A 13,923-nucleotide genomic window follows, 5' to 3' on the forward strand; every position below is an offset into this window, starting at 1 on the left:
AAAAGGTGAGGGTATGACTCGCTACTTGTCTTGAGGCCACTGTTTATAATAAAACATTTTTCAAATCTAGAGTAAAAATCACTAGTGTCTTCGTCTTGTTTCTGTTTACATGCTGAGATTGCATCCCAGTCTTCCTTTTTAGTGGCTAATAATCTAGGCAAAACTTGTATTAATAATTCTGGTAATTCTTTACATTTGTCTCCAAGACCGGTACCTGGTACTCGTATCTTGTCTTCAGCTTCTAGAACTGCCCAATCGATCTTTTTCTCTCCCACCTCCCATTCCTTTTCCTTGAGTTTCTCATATACCCCTGCGGGCAACAGGACTTTTAACATTTTAATGATATCTGGATACGTGTATTCTCCCATACGGAGCATGTCTTTTAATTCTCGGTGGAACCCTGCTGGATCTTTATCATGACAGGGAATCAACTTTTTCATCTCTAAGAGTTCCATCTTGGTGATAGGGGTGTAAACAAACACTCGTTCTAGTTCGCCACCCGTTCCTCTAACTGGGTGGACTTCTCGTAACGGATTCTGTCTGTCTATGTAAAAGGGTTTACTTTCTGGGGGTGAGACATGAACAAAATGCGGGTTCAGAAACATACTATATTTGTGGCGCTGTTCCAGAATGACACTAATTAAATCGGTACCTAAACCTTTCCATTTATACTGGAGTAACTCGTTCAGGACATCATGTAACGGACCTGGATCGGAATGTTGACCCTCATACAATGTGATGAGGTGCTGGATCATATACATACCCGCCAGTCGTTGCTCGGCTGGGGGCATTTTCAGAAACATTTGTGCCACTATTTCGTCTGGAAAAGTGGTAGAATCAGTAATCCATCGGACTGCTGATCGGACTAGTTCTTGTTCATGCATAGTACTTAATTCACTGTAACCGATTCGTGATTTCAGAATGTGATCGGTAGCTTGAAATACTTGTTCCAGAGAACCTTGTTCTGGTGCTGGATGATGTAAAACTGACTTGTGTTCTAGGCGCAAATGGCGATCTGGAAATCTAGATTTTCCTACATACGCTATTCTGGCGGGATTCTCGTCCTCTACCTCTTCTGTAGAAGAGTAATTTTCTTTCTCGCTTACTTGTGCGGCTTTACGTTGTTCGTGTAACTTTATTATTTCTTTACGAATTTTCTTGTACATACTCTCTATACTACTGATGGTCTTATGCTTACCCTCGGCTATATTATCACTCCATCTTGTCAGGGTTCTCATTTCGGCTTGATCTTTGGTCGGATAATCTTGTTCTCTTATTAGACAATTAATCAGAAACTTTAATATCATGAGCTGGATCTCAGCTTTCCTTTGAGACATGGCTTCGCCAATACTTTCTGGATCATCCCCTGTACGGATGAAACGGTATATTCTGTCTAGATCTCCTTTCATATCTGGTAGGGTGACTAGATACTCGGTCACCTTTCTCACGCGTAATGAATATAAAACCATATTATCCTCGCCTGGGACTGGATCATAGCCACATTCGTTAAGGGCTTTTCTTATTTCTGCAACAGACTGATATCTGGGCGTACGCTGTGACGCTTGTGCATGTAATTCGGCTAACGTTAAACGCTTGTGTGGCGGCGGGGTTCCTGGAGGACCTCCCCCTGCGGCCCCTAAACTGGAATCATCGACTGATGCTCTTCGTACTAGCGCGGCGGGAAATTGAAATGCGGGCTGAACTTGTATGGCGGGCTGAACCTGGGGGACCGTAGCAGGTACTGCAAAGGGTGCCCCGGTGTCTGGAGGAGCAGGAATTGCCTGATTTACAGGGACTGGCGGTGCGGGTTTTGCATATTCCGGGACTGTGTCGTCCAAATAGGATGAAATGAAAATATCAGCTGCGGTCGGTTTGTGACGTAGCTTGGTCGGAACCAATGGTGGCGGAAAATTACTGGATGCCTCCGGGGTTGCTTTTGGCAAGCCCTCGGCAAGAAGAGGATACATACCCTTGATGAGGGCATGCCTCTGTCTGTCTGACTGTTCTGTTTTAACTCGTTCACCTATCTCGATTAGTTCCCTTTCTTGGGCTCGTTCTAAGGATTCTCGACTTAATTCAGACTTTCTGATTTCTTTTTCGGTTCTTTTATGAGATTCTTTGCGCCATAACTCGATGACGTCTTTCTGTGACTGTCTGGCTTTCTTTTTCCATAATGCTTCTTCTACTCGCATGATGCACTCGGCATCCCATGTGCCTGATACAGGCCATCTATACTTTTCTTCTAACTGTTTGGTATACTCTACCCATAAATCTAGATATAATATGGCACTTATGCCATGCTTCTGATACATAAAATGACCTGGACTGTCCCTAGGCGGGACAGGAACTGCTTCTTCTAGCAGACCCTTTCTAGTTTTTAACTGACGTAATCTCGAAAAGAGGGACATTGCAAACTTGAATCTGAACACAATACAATACACGAGGAACAATAACAGTTGAGAAAACAATTCAGGCATACCACGACATTGAAAATACATTGAATAACATTATGAAGCAACAGTTCGGACAGAATACTACCTGGAACACTGAGAACAGAAACACATGAATTTCTCGAGAACGGAACAGGCTAGAATTACTGGATGCGCTGCTGAAACAGCACGGAACATACCGGTCCCATAAAGGGACGCATCAAGACCCGTATCCACCTAGGTGAACACTTCGTTTCAGATCTGCGTACCCAGACCCATCGGACCAGAGACAATTTAGATTGACCCTGTCTAGATACTACCCCAGCAACGGTACTCACCGGGCAGCAAGAACGGAAGGCCTCAGACTGGACGGGACTGCTTCGACGCCGGACGGACGAACTTCGGACTTCTGTTACGGGTGGGCCTCCGGATACCTCGGACCTTGGACTCTCGGCTTGGGCTCTGGTCGGGACTCGCCGCGTTCCTCCACCGCCTCGTCTGGATGCTGGACCGCCACCTCCGTCTCCTCCGTGGGCCTGAGGGATACTTGAAGCAGAAATATCTGCACGTGCACGGTATGGTTCCGTCACGGCTGCAGAGGGTCAGGGGGCCGGCGTGGCTTCACCGGCGCGTGGGGAAAGGGCAAGTCCCTATTCGGGCGCCATTATGTGATATATAAATAAATAATACCGGATCTAGGTTTGACTAGGCATAGCAATAACAGATAGCTCAATAAATAAGAGTCAAGATTCGAGGTAGTAGGAGTTTGCAGGTTTATTACAGCATAAAGGACAGGAACAGGACAACCTGCATAGGAATAGGATGGCAGGGCCCGGCAGCTGCCGGGGCTGGATCTGGGATGAGCGCGCTAACATTTAATAACAATACACGAACATATATACTAAAACAGTTGCATTACAATACATACGATAGGCGGAGCAGTGGGTGTGGTCAATAGCAGTCGCGAAAGATAAGGGTGAAAGTAGGTGTTACAGAGGCGTATACATAGACATGTGATGCAAACGTAACAGAATATGTCATGAATGGGGCGGAAACATGGAGGGGGCTACCTAAGGAGCCGGGACCTCTGACCTAATGGTGCGCGCAAATTGACAATGACGTGTTACTAGGAGAAGCTGGGGGCTACGAACTCTGTGCTAGGAGCAGAGACTGAAGTCTGGAGAGTCAGGGCGACATGTACCTAAACGGTATCTAGTATCTGATGTTTAGAGAACATGTTGATAGAATCCAAAAGTTATCGGGGTAAAGGCTAACAGACTCTAAGACTGGAGCATGCATTATTCTACATGTAGTGCGTGATGAAGAATATTAAATGATCATTAATACAGTATTTCTCTAACATGGAGACGTAAAGGCTAGACTATGATGGTAACTATTGATGCAGTTCAGTAGCTTTAGGAATGCAGAGAAGGAGGGCTGGACTGATAACTAGAATCATAACATACTCTTGGCAGACTCAGAGGCAGAGCCAGGCTGAACCGGGCACTGCGAGGCAGGAAGCAAGTGAAGGGTCAGGGATACAGGTGGGGGCTGTATCGCTCCTCAGCGAGGGCTCAGGAGACAGGAGCTGAATCTGGTGTCCAGGCCCTTTTGAAGCCTAGAAACGGGGACTTTACAATGGAATAATGTGCACACTGAGAAACGTGGCAACGTAACTTTACATAGGCCTGGTATTCGTAGTTTTCACGAGAACTGGAAATAGACATACTAGAGATGGACACAACTGTAATTGCGTCATTAATCGAACATGGGGAATACATATGCATATTAATCATGCACACATAACATATGATGGAGGACGCGTAGGGACACAGAACATGGCAGAATTTACTTTTCCACAGTACATCTTAGAGAGGATAAATCAAAAGAAAGGAACAGATTCTGACAAGATAAGAAAAATGCGAGAGGTATATTGGATTTTCATATTGGAGACATCTACAAAAGGATTACATTTGGAAATCCCTTGGGAGCAAGCAATACAGTAGTACAGTATCTACTAACTAAATGTCTTCCCTTTACAATCTTCCTCTTCAGATCTGGTTCCACAATCTTTATTTTTCCACATAATGAGATGACCTGAACTCTACATCTCAGTTTGTATTTCATCCATCTAACAACCATTCCTCTCGATAGTCCTGATTAATTCCAGGTTGATCTACCTGATATTTCATTAACCTTAATCCATTCCAAGATGGCGGCCGCCGGCATTAAAGTATGTAGATACGTCATTAGATTGAATCCCCCAGTAACCATGGTAAGATTTCCATGGGTTAGATCATATACATGGACAGGATCACCTCACTCTGTTCTTGAGTTATATATCGTTATAGAATTTTTACACATTCCGTACATAACATCAACTGTGTCCCTGTATCATAAGTAAGTGCTGGTAGCACTACCATCTTCACAGGGAGGCTAATCATGTTTTTCTGCGAATTATCGCACATAATGCAACTCATGTTTTTGTGTTAATCCGTACCTCTTTAGGTTCACTCGATTAGTTTAACTAGTCCAATATGGAATCCAGCAAAGTTCTCTATCGTAATCACGTGAGTAGTGAATTCTCATCCCTGTTCTCGCGCTATCACGTTGAGCCTATTACCGCGCAAAAACATTTAAACAGGAAGAGTAGTCAGTTCGCACTTGCTGCGGGACGCGATGAGAGGAGCTTGCATGCATCATCTCTCTTCATATCAAGCAAGTAATTTAAGGGGTACTATTGATGTTTATATCATCAAGACTATACATTTATAGAGTCTGGTTGTTATTAAGAAGATGCCAGAGGGTGGCCGGTCATGTCAGTGTTTGCATTGCTGTCCATAGCACAGGCTCTGTCTCTTTGTTATTTAGTGCCCTCGTTAAGCTATTCAGCCTTAACTCAATCTGCCCACTTTGACGCTCAGCCCTGCCATCTATCGTAGCGACATATGTCGAGTATTTCCTCTCCCGTTTTGGCGCCATTTGGGTCATTTCTTCTCCGTGTAAAAACAGTTACATAAGAAGAGTGGCTAGCTCTAACTTTATATGAGACGTGACGAGAGGAGTTCTATCGTAGCGACATATGTCGAGTATTTCCTCTCCCGTTCTGGCTCCATTTGGGTCATTTCTTCTCCGTGTAAAAACAGTTACATAAGAAGAGTAGCTAGCTCTAACTCTCTATGAGACGTGACGAGAGGATTTCTATAACTCTATAACAGTAAGGAACCATTGAGGTCTCTTCATTCTAATTTGGTTGATATATCTGCCACGTGCTAAGTGAGGACTTTATGCATTATTGATTCATAAGATAATATAGGGAATCATGCCTGATAAGTAAGACATGAAGAGAGAGGACAACCAGAGTATTAGCTTACAACTGCTGGAGATAGTGGTACGTGCAGAACTTAATAGGATTACATGTTTTTATATTTTTTTAGAGATTCGGTAACAGGACCTAGAGGCGTCAAGGAGCAACGCACTCCGCAAATTTCGGATTCAACTATCTTTTTCAACCACAGAGGCGCACTCCTAGAGCACAGGGTGCGATCTCCTGAAACTAATGAACCAATGACTTGCGTCACTACTTTCACGCCAACCTCTAATGGGTTGAGGAAGATCATTTTGCGACACTGGCAAATCCTCAATACGGGTGAACTCCACATGGACCCTCCAAGGTTTGCTTATAAACGATCCAAAAACATAAAGGATATACTAATCAATACCAGGCCTAAAAAACGTAACACAGCGTTGCAGACTACCCTGTGGCAGTTACCACCTGTGAAAGGCCACTATCCCTGCGGTACTTGTAGTGTATGTCCCTTCACCACCACACACAAGACCGTCCAGCTCTCAGACTCTTTCACATGGGAAATAAGGGGACACACAAACTGCAACACAGCTAACTGTGTATACCTACTACTGTGCCCCTGCGGTCTCCAATATGTGGGGATGACCACCAGACCTATTAAACTACGCATCTCTGAACATCGGAGTAGCTTCCGATGCAAAAAATCAAACACCAAGATGTGTAAACATTATCTTGAGTCCAACCACACAGCTGACTCCCTTAAGTGGTTAATCATTGAAGCAAGCCCAAACATCACACAACAGAATCTTTTCCATAGGGAACAAAGATGGATCCATCGTTTGGCCTCCGACAAGAAGGGGCTCAACGAGGACATCCCCTGGAGTTCCCTCTGATGTCAGATTATGGTTCATATACCATCAATACAGAACATCCGTAGATCCACCATCCCGAAAGGGGAACCATGCCATATATGTGTAGTAACGTTTGCTAGCTTTCTATACTTCACATATAGCATTTTCCTGAAACATGTCATAATTAACACCAGACACTCGTGTTCCCCAACCTGTAACAGGCCAAATAATAGGTCTCTATACCTACCATCTATCTCTCCATGATACATTGGGAGGGCGTTAATAGGAGGGACATGGACTGTTTCGAAACCACTACAAAATGGCCGCGCTATTTACATAGCAAACCACATGACTTATGGCAAACAGTGAAAACGTCCAACCGGAAGTCAATGAACCATCCCCCATAAACTTACCCAACCACCCATCCCTCGGGGACCTCTGGAGGAGTAGCAATTCGTGTCATGAATGCCAGCCATTAACGCAACACACGTAGCAACATGTCCGTGACCCAAAGGGACAGCTACAACAATAGGGATTTTTCATTTTCGGCACCATTTTAAAATGGCCGCCCGGTTTACTGAGCAAACCACATGACCCGAGACAAACAGGGGTAACGCCCTACCCGCCCACTATTTCCACTATAAACAACATGGCCGCCGGACCAGACGGTACTATCCGGTCCTGGCGGAGAAGGGTAGGCGTTCCTACACAGACACAGGAGACTCAAGTAAGTGATCCTAATGCCATGAGGAATTTTCGCTATGAGCGAGTGTTCTGTTGTTCTGTTGCTTTGTTGTATTGGTAGCCTGGCCTTCACTACTTCCCCCAAGGGTGCTCTAGATGACCCGTTGTTTGGAGTCATTACTAAGAGACACACCGTTGGCTACAAACACATCGGGTACCGATAGCATGTAAGACCCGCTAATAACAAGCCCTCTTATAAACGACCCTGTCTTCAACTGGATTTAAACACCGATTCCCGATTTGACATACCCTCGTGTCTATCGATGACCTACTATATCAGAACACCGGGGTGCTCTCGCACTATACCGATGGTGGTTACCCTAGACTCGATATATAATATAAAATATGGACAATAGGCAAAACATTTATACCGGCACTGAGGTAATATGTTTAAACATCTTCGGTGTGCACACATACTCACCTCTGCAGACATGAGACACTCGATGTTATAACTAATATCTATAATCAGAGATGAAATTGTGTTGTCTGCTCTTCCTCTTCTCCCTTATTTTCTCCCTCAATTTAGCCTTAGCAACAGAGGCTTATCTCCCCGATGTCTATCCCGCCAGGCACTGCTGGTATATGTTACCACTGACCTTTAGGTGAGTGGTGTCGTGCAAGTATAACAGCATGGCTGCAACTCTTCCCGTTTTTTAATTTTTTTAATTAGTTTTTATTGTCACTTGGTTTGGAATATGTTAATAGGTATATCTCCACCTAACTGGTTGAGCATTTCACTTATCACAGTTCTACCAGGAGATGTTCACTAGTGTGATTTTACCGCCACGGTCATCGCTAGTAGTCACCAACACTAGCATGCCACCCAGTGCACCAGGTCAACACATATGTGGAAATTCAGTACAATATCTGTTTATGAGATGTTAAACGATGTTTTCTCCCCTTTGTTTCCTACACCAGGCTTGGAACATTGTATAAACAGGTACTTTCCATACTTTTGATGTAAATACTGATACTTAGACAGATCAGCAACACAGTAGACAGCAACACTAAAGGTCCTGATGAATCGCGGGTAACCTTGCCCCAAGCGAGAAACATGTCGACCATTACCGTCACTTTGTAGTATCGTCTTGAGCACGGAATACATTATTTTCCATAACTCCCAGACTAACTATTGTTTTTAGTTAACGGCCAGGAACCACCAGAATAAAATTCATCCCGGTACTCTGGCGTTATTTTAATTTCACTATCCGTCTACTACTACCCCTGGCCCCTCACCCACACTTCACCCATGGGCAGTTGGAAAAAGATCTCCGCCAAAGAGCCCCTCTTTTGAGGTGTAGCCCGTTGGGTATTGCACCGCCCACCCAACAAGGAGCACCGGCCCATGATGAAGCATGACACCTGCAAGGGTGTGTGAGGCCATTATATCCAACAAAATGGATACCCATTGGATGGTCACCATTTAACCACCCTTCTACATCCACATACCTTGACCTACACCCATACCATAGGAACAGCCCAGTCTTCTCTTTTGTTACATACATTACGAGGGCAACAACTGCGGCTTGGACCTTCCACAGTGGTAAATCAGCCCTCTTGATCGAGCAAGATCTCCTCTTCCCCTGTGGTAAATAAAATATTACCCTGGCAGAATTTCTAGGCATTAACAAAGTATCATGCATCAAATGAGAGACAGGATCCGTGGTGTCCAAGTTAAATGGGCTTTATTCCAATAACTCGAGTCAAAGGGAGAATCAGTTCCATCACCACAGAGGTTCAGGAAGGGTCATCTAACAATTATTTACTGAACATGGGTTATATACATTTTATCTTGTACATAGGACGTAGGAAGGAACGCTCGAGGCAGAGGAGAGAAAGAAAGAGATAAGAACATGTGGGTGTACACTTTGATGAGTCATAGGTAGGTGATAGGTAGGTGTCATAGGTGGGTGGATACTTAGAGGAGGAGTTTGGATAGCTAGCTGGAACTATGCCCTAATTGTGCAACTTTGAGCATGACGTGCAATTGACGTGTAACTGGGAGGAAGCTGACTTTCAACCTAGTAGAGAGATCTCTTGTGTCAAGGCAACCAGCACATCTAGTACAACTGATATCTAGAGTCAGGGGATGTATTATCTGATTATTCGTTCATTGTATGAGCTTTCTATGGATGCAAGCACTGTAATCCACTTAAACAGAGACAGAATGGCTGGGCCCTATCTATGCAGATGGGTTCTGTGTACCTTCTTCACTAGACTGTAATGTGATTCTGTAAAGCAACAGATAACTGTTATTCATAATACTGTCTTGGCAGGCCTCTTGCTGGGCTTCTTGCGGCTTTCAGTGTGTCAGGAGTCATGAAATGCAAATACATGGGCCTTATGCTACCTTAACGTTTGGGAGACTTTGATGACTGGCATTTCTAGTGCTGGACATGAATGCAGAGGCCTAGTGATTCAGGCCACTACAAGGAAATATGAATGGATGACATGCACACACATGTAACATAGGGTATACGTAGGGGGCATCTTGGTCAGGCAAAATTTCATTTTCCTCATTCCCTCCTTGTCCCCTACGTAACCCTTCAGGATACATCTATATTCATGAGACCGTATAGTTCATCATACAGAATCATTTGTTCATCTTTAACTCTTTGTTTACGTGGATGGGGAATACAGGCAGTGGCACACAGGCCGCAAATGGCCGGGCCACACTGCAGACAGAGACAGCAACCAAATACCATAAGTAGGATCATTCCTAGGAAGGACATAACTTTCCATCCCCAAGCAGATATTATACCCCAGAGCCAACTGGACCAAGTCCATGTGCCTGGGTCTTGATGTATGGCATGAGCAATTTTGTGGAGCCTTGTTATTGCTTCGTACACAGATGGTGCATTATCTGGGATGAAAATGCAACAACTAGATCGGATGACTCTACAAGCTCCGCCCCTATCCGCCAAGATGACGTCTAGAACGAGGCGTTTTGAAGAACGACAAGTCTAATGGCAGACTGTTCCTGGGTCAAGTTCGCCAGGGCAGATGCAGTTATATTTACAACTGTTTCAAGAGTCCTTGTTAACCTGCGTATCAGTTTACTGTTTTGGACGGGACCTATGAAGAAAAAGAATCCTTTGTTGAAATCTGTATATTGCTCCCAAGTTGTTTCAGTCTGATCGATCCCTGCGGAATCTGTCTCTCTCTTTTGTCTAACATGTTCTAGTCGTGAATCTCTATGATAATTGGATGGGGCTAGAAAAACGGGTGGCAATAAGAATGCTATATAACAAGTCCCACCCCAGTCTAAGGGCAGATGTACATAGGCTGTCTGACCACAAATGAAATAGGTATGGCGTGATGTTTTGAAAGAAGAAAGTCCTTTATCATTAAACTCCACTACAGTGTTACACTCGCTGTGTCCCATAAGTACTGAGCCTTTCTTACTAACACATAAATCACCTTTAGCTGGCAGGACTGATATAAACGGTGGACCTGTGTTTTGCTTGGGCTGAACATTTAACATTATAAAATTAACGGATGCATTTCCCTGTTCGTACTCTTCATTCTCTAAATCGGTTCCCTTTCTTTGGGGGAATCCGTCTTTGTCTGGAAAGCATGCTTCATTCATTACTTTATTCAGGTTTCCATATATCCAGCCACCTGGATAAGCTATGTACTTTCTATCTATTGAGGTCATTGAGGCAAACCATGCTCCACATGAACCATTGTGTGAGAACGGTAATGGGTAGAAGGGCAAGACTCCCTTCGTTTTCTGGTAAGGGGGCAGTTGGCCACATACCCAGCAATCAGTTGCATTGCTGGTCTGGTGAGAATGGTGTAACATACGAATGAAAGTATTGTTACGTAGTGCTAGTCGATATGACAATTCATGAGGTGGCAGTTCACTAAATGTATGCTCTGCGGTGCTATTACTGGAAGAATGTATATGTGAGGAAACGGGAAAGAAAACATGTAGCAATAAACTGATACCAATTATAACAATGCACAGAATAAAAAGAATGATCAAGGTAACTATACATCTACTGCGTAATATCTTGCAGTATTTTTCCTTCTTATCTCTCTTCTTGCTATTCTCATATGTGATCTTATACATGTCAGAAATCAAGTCTAACCGATTCACCACCGGGTGGGCTTAAACAATTAAACTACGTCTGACTTACTAGATCGCAACTTAAACCTATACTCCTGCTGTGGAGTCTTTTCTAGCAAAGGTCAGTGTTCTTTATAAAAGTTCCAAAGTTCCAAATAGTCCAAAGTATCTTTTGTAGTGATGAAGGTGAGTTCGGCCTTTACGTCCTTCCACCAACTTCGGCGTCTTCCAACGTGGCTCAAGGGGACTTGAACGATCAAAATTCCGGATGCATACAAAATTCTCGGGGACAATGGCGTGTTCCTTGACCTGGGTGTTGTCAGGGAAGGCAGCAGCAACCTGTGAACAACAAGAGAGTAGTGTAGACATCAAGGAAGCCAGGTAATCTGTCAGCATGTTACTGTCAACATCAGGTATTTTCTTTGGCATAGGCGTACCTCACATATTTGGCGGTCTACCGAAAACTACTTCATAAGGAGATAGGCCTGTTCTGGAATGAGCTACCATACGCATGTAAAAGAGGGCAACCGGCAAGGCCACCATCCAATCCACGCCTTTTTCTGTACAGATCTTAGCAATTTTTGTCTTAATTGTCTGATTATGTCTTTCTACAAGGCCTGCTGCTTCTGGGTGTCGGACACAATGGAACTTCCAGGTATATCCTAACAGAAGAGACACTTGTTTCATTAATTCAGAGGAGAATGGCTGACTGTTATCTGAATAGATCACACGAGGTAATCCATACCTAGAGAAGTACTCACGCACTAACTGTCTGGCTGTTGTCACAGCAGTATAACCTGGAACTGGATATGCTTCTGTCCATCTAGATAGTGCACACATAACTACTAAGACATATTTGTAACCTCTACATCTGTCCATTTGGATATAATCCATCTGGAGAACTTCAAAAGGGTGGTCAGGAGGATGAAATCCGCCTTGATCCACCGGAATGCCTTTACCTGGATTGAACTGGCAACAGATCATACATGTTCACAGATCATACATGTTCGCACTTTCTGTAAGCTGTCTAACATTGCTTTTTCTCCTAAGTGTGCTGGACTATGAGCTGTGTTTATGATTACTTGTACCATAGAATCTGGGAGAAACCATGTAGCTTTTCCCTTAGTCATCCAACCTTGGTTAGTCTGGACCCCTCCTTGTTCAGTCCAATTCTTTATCTCATCTGTTGTGGCATGTGTCTGTATGTCGAGTACATCTTGTGTGGGATCCCTGACTGTTGTCAGTAATGGTACCTCTGTCCTTGTCGTGTCTGTTGGTGTCTGTGCTGTAAGTTTAGCTGTTCGGTCTGCCAGGTCATTACTCTGGGAAATGGTGTCTGTAACTTTGGTGTGAGCTTTGCACTTCAGGATAGAAATGGCTGTAGGTAAATGTATGGCTTCTAACAGGGCCTGAATAAGCTGGCCGTGCTGAATCATGGTCCCATGGGAGGCCAAAAAACCTCTCTCTTGCCACAGGACCCCAAAATCATGAACTACGCCATAGGCATATTGTGAGTCAGTATAAATGTTCACTTTCAAGTGCTTAGCTCTTATGCAGGCTTGTGTCAGAGCAATGAGCTCTGCTGCTTGTGCTGACAGTGTGTCTATTTTCTGTGTCTCTATGACTTCTGTGGTCACGGCATACGCTGCTACTAACTCTCCTGCACTCGTTCTCATGCATGATCCATCTACATAGAGCGTACAATATCTGTCAGGTCTTGTTTTGGTCTTGTCACTATATTCATCACTTCCACACAGTCATGTGGTGGTGCATTTACTGTACTTGAGGGCAAAAGTGTTGCAGGATTCAGAATGTTACAACGTCTGATCTCTATGTGTGGCTGAAATAATGTCAGTTCATATCCTGTCAGTCTCGCTACAGTCAAATGTAAAAATAAATAAAAATATGGCGCGTGATATAATGCTCTTATTAATTCCTCAAATGCCAAGGTGTGTTCATGTGTCCTAGGGAGTACAGTCAGAGTGGCTGCCTCCTGTGTAGTTAACTGTATGAGTGGTTGGCTAGATATGCATACTGGGGAATCCATTGCCTACAGTAAGAAGTGAGGCCAATAAAGGCACGTACTTCCTTTTGTGTCTTGGGCTGTGAAAGGTTAGTGATCTTGTGTTAGCTGTCCACCCTCCTTGGAAAGCAAGTGTCCTTGCACACCACTTGCTTTTCACAGAATTGCATTGGGGCCTTGCGCCCCTTGTCAGCCAGAAAATGTAGAACCGTCAGTGATGCAGTTTCGCACTCTTTGTCTGATCGTGCTGTAACCAGGATGTCGTCTACGTACTGTATCAGTCCTGTGTTGGCAGGCATGTGAATACTGTCTAGCCTTTCCTTTAGTGTCTGACTGTAGATGCTAGGGCTCACTGTCAACAATCTAGCAAAAATGATTTATATAAAAATAAAAAAATAAATAAAAATGAATTGTCAATTCAAAAGCACAATTTCTATTTTGGGGAAACCTCTTTCCAAAAAGCTCTATAGTTTACAAAAAAATCCTACTCTAAATCT

The sequence above is a fragment of the Lissotriton helveticus genome, chromosome 6, assembly GCF_964261635.1.
Source record: "Lissotriton helveticus chromosome 6, aLisHel1.1, whole genome shotgun sequence".
Taxonomy (NCBI): domain Eukaryota; kingdom Metazoa; phylum Chordata; class Amphibia; order Caudata; family Salamandridae; genus Lissotriton; species Lissotriton helveticus.